Source organism: Melanotaenia boesemani, chromosome 3 (genome assembly GCF_017639745.1).
Source record: "Melanotaenia boesemani isolate fMelBoe1 chromosome 3, fMelBoe1.pri, whole genome shotgun sequence".
Classification (NCBI taxonomy): Eukaryota; Metazoa; Chordata; class Actinopteri; order Atheriniformes; family Melanotaeniidae; genus Melanotaenia; species Melanotaenia boesemani.
Window position 1 is genome coordinate 40,474,495 of NC_055684.1, and position 9,182 is coordinate 40,483,676.

Below are 9,182 nucleotides of genomic sequence, written 5' to 3' on the forward strand. Positions count from 1 at the left end.
CATTAATGCTTGTAAAGTAAGTAGTCCCATAACTAGTCTGCTTTTGTAATGATCTTGTTTAATTAAAAGTCTGATCTCCTGAACTGTCACTGATGTCTCATTAAGCAGAAACTGTTTCATATTTCTGGTTCAATCCTTGCAAAAATCACTGCAAAGTCTTCTGAATGAGGCAAAGCTGATCTGTGAGTGCATCAAAGATGGACTCTGTGTTAGTGATAAGAGTGTATTCGGTTAAAAAGAGCAAGAAAGAGGAATGAGCAAATAAAGGCAATTCAGGCAGGATATACGGATGGAAGCACAGACTCCCAGCATGTTTGGCATCTTTCTCATTAATGGAAGTTGCAGAAGGACGAGCCATGTAGGTTACAGCTGTGCAGATATGTTGAATTTCTCAGGGTGCAGAGCCAAAGCTGTCATAATTCTCTCATCATCCAGCTTGATCCTACCTCTTGTCTGATTTACTCCACTTGTGTGAAGGCCACATGCCAGTAGCTCAGATCCATCCTGCACGTTTTACATTCTTGTAATCAGAACATTTCATTAAAGGAATATCACTGAACAATACCCCCACCTGTCCTTATCCGTCTCTGTTCGATCTGATGGTTTTTTTTTACTACATGACCTTTCAGTGGAGGGTTTCTGAGTGCCAGGCGCCCACCTGCTGGGACGATCCCACCGAAGAGATTACAGAGGAGTATGGCTGAATCTTTACTGCAAAGTACATTAGAGAAGGAGAAAAAAAACTCTCCCTGAACCCACATGAAGTAAGTCATAGTGACGGAAGCTCAGAGGTTCCTTTTACTTGTATTCAGATTGCCACCTCCCAGTTCGAGTGAATTAACATTCTGTTGAAGCAGCCGTATTGACTGAGCCTCGCCTTGCTCCTGACTCATTCACTTTCCATGCTGTGGTGTACCGGGGGAGCGGAAACCTTGTCCTTCACTGTGGAAACAACCGAGCTCTGGATGAACAGCAACCGAAGGACACAAGCTCAGTTTCTGATTGAATGTTTGGGAAAATGATTCTGAACTCGTTCAAGGTGATGAGGTTCAGCATTGACAGCATTTTGCTTCTAAAGAATCCAGCTGGAAGCAGAGTTTCATCAAAGCTTTAGTCTTCCTGGATTAGATCCTTCAGGAACGTGTGCACATGAAGACCATTTAGGTTGAACATGCTGCATCACCACACAGATTCCACATTCACTCCTTTCTGACATCTTGATAACAATCTCATTTTTACTGTGGGCTGCCATAATTAATGAGGTGTTCATTAATATGCTGGTTGGATACGATTTTACTGTGTTTATGTGGTTCCAGGCTAGTCTGCTGGTGAGGAAACAGCTCAGAGAGAGAAATTAGTCTCATCTGAGAGTTGCATATTTCACTGTTTGGGGAAGAAAACATGTCCTTAGCTTTTGTGGTCTGAAATGACAAAAATCTCATTTTAATATCATAAGAAACATAAACTTTACTGTATCATTGATAAATGAACCGAGTTCCCTGATCGTAGAAAACACATTTCCAATAAATCATTCACTAAAAATATCTGTAGCTTTGTACAAATTAAATTAATCGAGAACAGTTAACTGTTAAATAATGAGATGGAGCAGAATTCACAAAAAACACAAGCAAAACCTACTAATATAAAACTATTATTAACTTGTTAATAACAGATGTTTGTCAGATTAAGCTGATCCATCTGAGGTCATCTGACTTCAGATGGATACTTCTGCTATTATCTTAATTTATTCAGCTTATTTTAGATTATTTAAACTTTCTTTTATCATTAACTCTTTATAGCCCAAACAGCACAGACCCATGCCACACACATAAAAGTGAATCTCTATAAGGAAAATGCTTCTTTCCATCTGGCTCAACACCCTCAGTTTTTACCACACACATCGAAGGAAATGACTCATTTGCAAGAATTTTTTAATGCATGACTGGCAGGTAAGATATTTATGGAAAATGAGATTTCCCTTGTTTCAGCACCGCTCAGCGGGTGAAGGAGGCATCTCAGGCTGCTCTCGCACCGCTGTGGAAATCTTATAACAACACAAAACTGGCTGGGTTGCATCTTTTTTTCAGGTTTCTAATTAGGTGTATTGATCTGACTGAATATAGTTATTAAGTTTAGCTAATATTTACTGACTAAAAAAATAACAGTATTTATTTAAATTCATGTGAGTTAATCTGTTTACATGTGATTTTCTACATTTAGACTAGCAGAGCTGCGGGGCACTAGCTACTATTTTTAACCTGCTGTTTTACATGTTTTATTCTGGTTTTACTTATTTACTTTATGTACTTGCTCCTTGTACTTATTTTTACTTTCATTGTTTGGGTTTGATGTTTTTAATAGGCTAATATGCTTTTTATGCCTCTGGTTTCCCCCTTCCTGTGTGTTGGGATGACATGTTGGCATGACAACTTTTTTTTTTTTTTTTTGTAAGCACTGTAGGGGTCTAGGACCTGTGATGGACTGGCCACCTGTCCAGGTGTACCTGCCTCTCACCTGCTAATTACTGGGGAAGGCTCCAGCATCCCTGCGACCCTGAATTGGACTAAGCGGTGTGGAACATGGACGGGTGGGTGGACGGCTCTATGCATGAAAGTGATTTATAAATAAAGGTTGACTGATTGATTAATTGGGGGGTGCCAGTGAAAAGACCTTTTAGCCGTACATATAAAGGAAGCAGATCTTTCATACAGACTCAACTCAGAGTTAAAATTCAGTGTGATTTGGTCTGAACCTAATTTAGCTTTTTCTCCAGTTGATGTCTGTGACACAGCGAAGGAAAGAAAATGTCACATCAAAGTCAATATTTTCCATGAAGGAGGAAATAAAAACTGTCTGCATAAAGTCATCTTGATAGCTTGATTGATTTTTTTTGGGGGGAGGAATACTTCTAGGACTATTTTCTCTGCATAAAAAAGCAACCTTGCTTGTGAACATGTATTTAACTCTGATTTTTCCTGGTAATGGAGTCCACTAATGATAAGGAGGGTAGTTTTTGTCATTGTTAAAAGTAAACAAGCTTGTCACTTTTGAATGATTTGGATTCAGATGCTTGTTATCCCACAACTCATTGGCTTGCTGTTTTAAGAGCTTTAGGTTTAAATAGACACCGTCTCAGATGTTTGCATAGCAGAAACCAATTTATAAAATGTTGATTTAACCCCACTTCAACATTCACTATCCCACCTTGCAGGATAGATGTTTCGGAGGGGCAACCCAGCACTTCCTAACTACAGGTGGTGGTTACTTCACAGATTACATCATTAGGTAAAACCAAGTGAAAGGTTTTCTTTTTAGTAGTTTCTTAATTTGTATGCAGTCCCGGCGCCAAGACAGAAAACCAGGGAGGGCCCCACTAATCAACTGAATTTTGACTTTATAAGAGAACAAATTTCAGTTTAAAATGTAATATTTGACCCATGTTGAAAGAGATTAGGCATAAAACATAACAAAAAAGAAAAAAAAAGTTGTTTTCCCTCTACTATTAAAAAAAAAAAAAAATTTAAATGGGTCCAGCAGATGTACCAGGACAGATTTAACAGAAAAAAGAACATTTCATTTATAAAAAACAAAGTCAGTCTAGCTATTTCCACCAATAATCAGACTTTAGAATGAAATGACAGACTGTCAGAGGTCCAGATCAGTTAATGAAAACCTAAACCGGAAGAAGAGAGACGTTCGGATCCATGGACCAGATTTTACACAATAACCGCTCAGATGTTTCCATCAGACTCAATTCGCTCAGCAATGTCTACGTCCCAGCCAGAGGAACCGTGGAGGAACGCATGGTAAGATTCCACATCCCAGCCAGAGGAACCGTGGAGAAATGCTCTGTAAGATTCCACGTCCCTGCCAGAGGAACCGTGGAGGAATGTTCGGTAAGATTCCACGTCCCAGCCAGAGGAACCATGGAGGAACGCATGGTAAGATACCACGTCCCAGCCAGAGGAACCGTGGAGGAACGCATGGTAAGATACCACGTCCCAACCAGAGGAACTGTGGAGGAACGCATGGTAAGATACCACGTCCCAACCAGAGGAACAGTGGAGGAACGCATGGTAAGATACCACGTCCCAGCCAGAGGAACCGTGGAGGAACGCATGGAAAGATACCACGTCCCAGCCAGAGGAACCGTGGAGGAACGCATGGTAAGATACCACGTCCCAGCCAGAGGAAACGTGGAGGAACGCATGGTAAGATTCCACGTCCCAACCAGAGGAACCGTGGAGGAACGCATGGTAAGATACCACGTCCCAGCCAGAGGAACCGTGGAGGAACGCATGGTAAGATACCACGTCCCAGCCAGAGGAACCGTGGAGGAATGCATGGTAAGATACCACGTCCCAGCCAGAGGAACCGTGGAGGAATGCATGGTAAGATACCACGTCCCAGCCAGAGGAAACGTGGAGGAACGCATGGTAAGATTCCACGTCCCAACCACAGGAACCGTGGAGGAACGCATGGTAAGATTCCACAGCCAGCCAAAGCACTGGAGCAACGTTTACACAAAAGTTTATAGAAGAAAAAAACACAGCAAAACAGTGTGGGTGTTGGATCCTCCCCTCATGAAAAAGGGTGTTGGACCCTCTACTCATGAAAACGGTGTCGGACCCTCCCCTCATGAAAAACGGTGTCGGACCCTCCCTTCACGAAAAACGGTGTCGGACCCTCCCCTCATGAAAACGGTGTTGGACCCTCCCCTCATTAAAAAAGGGTGTCGGACCCTTCCTCATAAAAACGGTGTCGGACCCTCTCCTCATGAAAACGGTGTCGGACCCTCTCCTCATGAAAAAGGGTGTCGAACCCTCCCGTCATGAAAAACGGTGTCGGACCCTCCCCTCATGAAAAAGGGTGTCGAACCCTCCCCTCATGAAAAACGGTGTCGGACCCTCCCCTCATGAAAAACGGTGTCGAAACCTCCCCTCATGAAAAACGGTGTCGGACCCTCCCCTCATGAAAAACGGTGTCGGACCCTCCCCTCATGAAAAACGGTGTCGAACCCTCCCCTCATGAAAACGGTGTCGGACCCTCCCCTCATGAAAAACGGTGTCGAACCCTCCCCTCATGAAAAACAGTGTCGGACTCTCCCCTCATGAAAAATGGTATCGGACCCTCCCCTCATGAAAACGGTGTCGGACCCTCTCCTCATGAAAAATGGTGTCAGGATCGGTGGTCTCCCGGCATTAGCCTGGAGACAACCCACCCCGTTTGCCACTCTTCTTTCTCCGCTCACATCACTTTCTCCTGCCCTCTGTCCGGCGGTGTTACGACCCGATTCAGGGGCAGTTTCAAAATCCTCCCTAAGGGATTTTGAAACACAAGAAAAAAAACACAGGGGTTAGTTAAAAACACTTCCACACACAAAGGGCATAACACAATCACTTCCCGAATCCCTGCTAACAATGAAACCTGTGGAAGGCGTGGTGACTGATACCACCTACACAGCACACAACCTCATGAAAAACTAACCCAAATGCACACTCTCCAAACCCAGAAACCATGAAGGTTAAAATACGACTTGCCAAACACACACGGCCATCCCCAAAATCTTGTATTGCCAACAAACCTTGCCGAAGACGAGTTCACCTCGGCAACACCAGAGCCAGGCACCAAGCACCAAGGATAGGCGTTGTCACATACTCCCATATAGCAGCAGAAAGTGGGGGGGGAAACGGTGCCTGAACCCATGCAGCTTATTAAAATCCACCAACTTTCTTCACCCTATTCACAGGTGTCAACTCACAAGAAAGTAGTGTGAAACAGGGGAGATGTACAAGGCACTTTTCCCGCATCTCACTCCCGACGAATGAAAAGTTTTCTTCCACACACAATGGGTCGCCCCTAAGCCAGAGCGCCCTTACAAAAGCTGCAACCACACTAGGTTCCGCAAACACCATAAGGTTTTTTCCCCACAACGTAACAACAACAACCCAGGGATCTTTCTAGGTGATGTAAAAGACGAGTCTACCCCTACCAGAAAGAAATCTCCCGGACGAGCCCCCATTATGTTACGACCCAATTCAGGGGCATGAGTGGGGCGCAACATAAAAGATAGTCGTGGAGAGTTGTTCGGGTAAGAACACAGCATTTTATTGTTAAAAGAATAAATAATAGGTAAAACAAGAAATCAAAACCTAGTCAAATGTTGGGGTTAGAGGAACTGCAAAAAGAAATAAACACATATTAAACCTAAAACCATACATATAGCCCACCCAGTAAACCATACCAAACTTATACAAACAAAAAGGAACGTCTAACTGGGCGAGAACTAAAGTACAAAAGGTGCAGTCCCAATAAACTAAACACAATCACAAACAGAAGTCCTAATCTAGCCCAACATGACAAACAAATGTTTAACACCAAACAAATGAATAACTAAATGGTTAGCGAAATGGCAGAACACACATACACTAACAAAAGGCATTGCTCAAACCTAAACTGTGCGTGACACAAAAGGTAAGCCCTACTCAACAGGACTATAATATCCCCGAGGGAAAACATAAACAGCTGGGGTTAACCCTGCTGTAAACACGAAATAGTCCATTACACAAAAGGCTACCATATCTACACAGCACACACAGAACAACAATGCCATCAGAACTCTGCCAAAGTGAGGGGAAGCTGTCTGTGCAGTCCAGCTTCTCCCTCCAGAATGATCCCTGCAGCAAGCCTTTATTTCCTGGACTTCAGGAAGCTGCAAGGCGATTGGTTGGCCGTGGAGCCAATCAGCGAGAAGGAGAGTGAGGTGCGTCTCATCCAGCCACTCCGAACAGACGTCACTGCCAGGCAATTACCTGCAGGATGAGCTACAGCTGCCTGCAATAAACAGGGGCCGTAACAGGCGGGCAACCCTGCGCCAATTCGGTGTCCTCTGGAGCTGCAGTCTGCCCAGCAGAGCCTTGGCTTGTAATGTTGTGCTCGCTGCCAAACCATCCCTCATTTCAATAAGTTCAATTCGGCTGTACCTTACGCACTTGTTAACATAATCAAAATCGGTGAAGTTGGCCTCAACACCAACTAAAAAAGTACTAAAGGGGGGCCTGACCCCAGCAGCACTGCTGCGCGCCGCAATCATTACCATATGTCATTCCCGTCTGACACATCACTGACCATGGCAGAGTCATCAGAGAACTTCTGCAGATGGCAGAGGCGAGTTGTAGCTCAAGTCCAAGGTGTACAGTGTGAATGGGAATGATATGACCATTGTCCTCTGGGGGCCCCCCGTGTTGCAGACCATCACAATGGACTCACAGCCACACATTCTCACATACTGGGGGGGCGGCATGGCTCAGTGGGTAGAGCGGTCGTCTTGTCTAAGTACCCTGGAGCTGATGGCATCTGGGTCTGTGACTTTCTTGGCTTTAGTCTTACTCTATACGTGAAGCAGCAGTGCCGCAGTAGCAGAAACCTGTCGATAAATGCTGTGTCTGAGTGTCTTGCAGCATGATGATAATACACAGTGTGAGGCTGAATGGCCTTCCTGACACAAAAGCTAGGTCAGGTCAGGACCAGGCTGCTAAATTTCTACCAACTAATACATATTTTTCCCCTTTAAGGACAAAGTGTATGCTCTGTCTGCATTTAGAACTGAGAATGTTCAATATGCCAAAGCAGCAGAGGTGAAGTTTCAGGAAGTTGTTTCCCTCGACACACAATACTCGAAAACTCAAGATGTGACACGATGTTTATTGTTTTTCCACAGCAAGGCCCTTAACCCCGACTGCTCCCCGGGCGCTGGAATCTGGCAGCCCACTGCTCCTAGCAACTAGGATGGGTTAAATGCAGAGAAAAAATTTCCCAGCTTTCTTAATAATAAAGTAGAATAAATTCAATTAAATTAAAATACAGTCTGATTTGCATGCAAGTCCGGTTGATGATGCGCTCTGTGACCTTTGTTATAGAGTTTTTCTTGTTTCTACTTCCCTTGTGTCTCCATCTTACGGAACTGTTAGACCAGCGTGGGAACAGAGCTTATCTTATCTGTCTTCCCATGTGGAGCTGTGCCAGAGAGAAACCATTCTCTGGTGGGTAGAGCTTTTGCATAATCCCCACCTTCTTTCCACAAGCCTTTTACAGTTGCCACAGCTCGCTCTGCTTTAGCTTTGGTCTGTGGATACCTCGGGCTGCTAGTTATGTGAGTAAATCCATACTCACTGACAAAGTCCTTGAAGAGATCACAGGCAAACTGAGATCCGTTGTCAGACATCAGCAGGTCAGGGATGCCATGCCGGCCAAAAATGTTCTGTAGGGCTGCAGTGACTGCGCTGGCTGTTGCAACTTTGAGGTGGGCAACCTCAATGTATCAGGAGAAATAGCACAACCACTATCATAGTGATAGTGGTTGTGCTATTTATATATCACATTTTATGTAGAAGACAATTCAAAGTGCTTTTGAATTTGAAAAGTGATGACTTGAAGAAGAGTGCTTGTTCAAGATTCAAGATTCCAAGTGTTTACTGTCATTTGCCAAGGAAGGAAACAAATTTCCCTGAGCAATGAAATTCTTTCTTTGCTGTCCGCACTGAATCCCTTAAAAGATTATAAAATAGAAGAAAACAAATTAAAAACTAGATAGAATATAAAGATAAAAATCTATGTAAATAATCTATGTACATGAATTTGCAGTGTACCACATTAAACAATGAATGATTAGCTGTGTAAAAACTGTCCTGAGGTAGACGGTAAGATGCATGTGCAATATTTATTTTAAGTAATAAGACACATAGAACAGTAAACATATTGAGTTACAACATAAAGTCAGTGTGCAGGTGCAGGCCGTTGGTACAGACTCCTACCAGCTGTTCAGGAGTCTGATGGCCGAGGGAAAGAAAGAGTTTCTGAGTCTGGTTGTCCTGCATTTCAGACTCCTGGATCTCCTGCCTGAAGGGAGGAGGGTAGACAGTCCGAGTTGGGGGTGGGTGGGGTCTCTGATGATGGATCTGTGCATGTAGATGCTCTACAGAGAGACCAGCGGAGTCCTGGTGATGCCCGCTCTCTGCAGGCGTCATGCCTGAGTGAGCCGGTAGTCAAGCAAGTTTCTTTGGGCATTAAAGAAATGCACACATGGTAAAATTATAATCTACAAATTCTCAATATAGAATAGAACAGAATAGAACAGAATAGACCTTTATTGTCATTGTGCATAGTACAATGACATTAGAAGT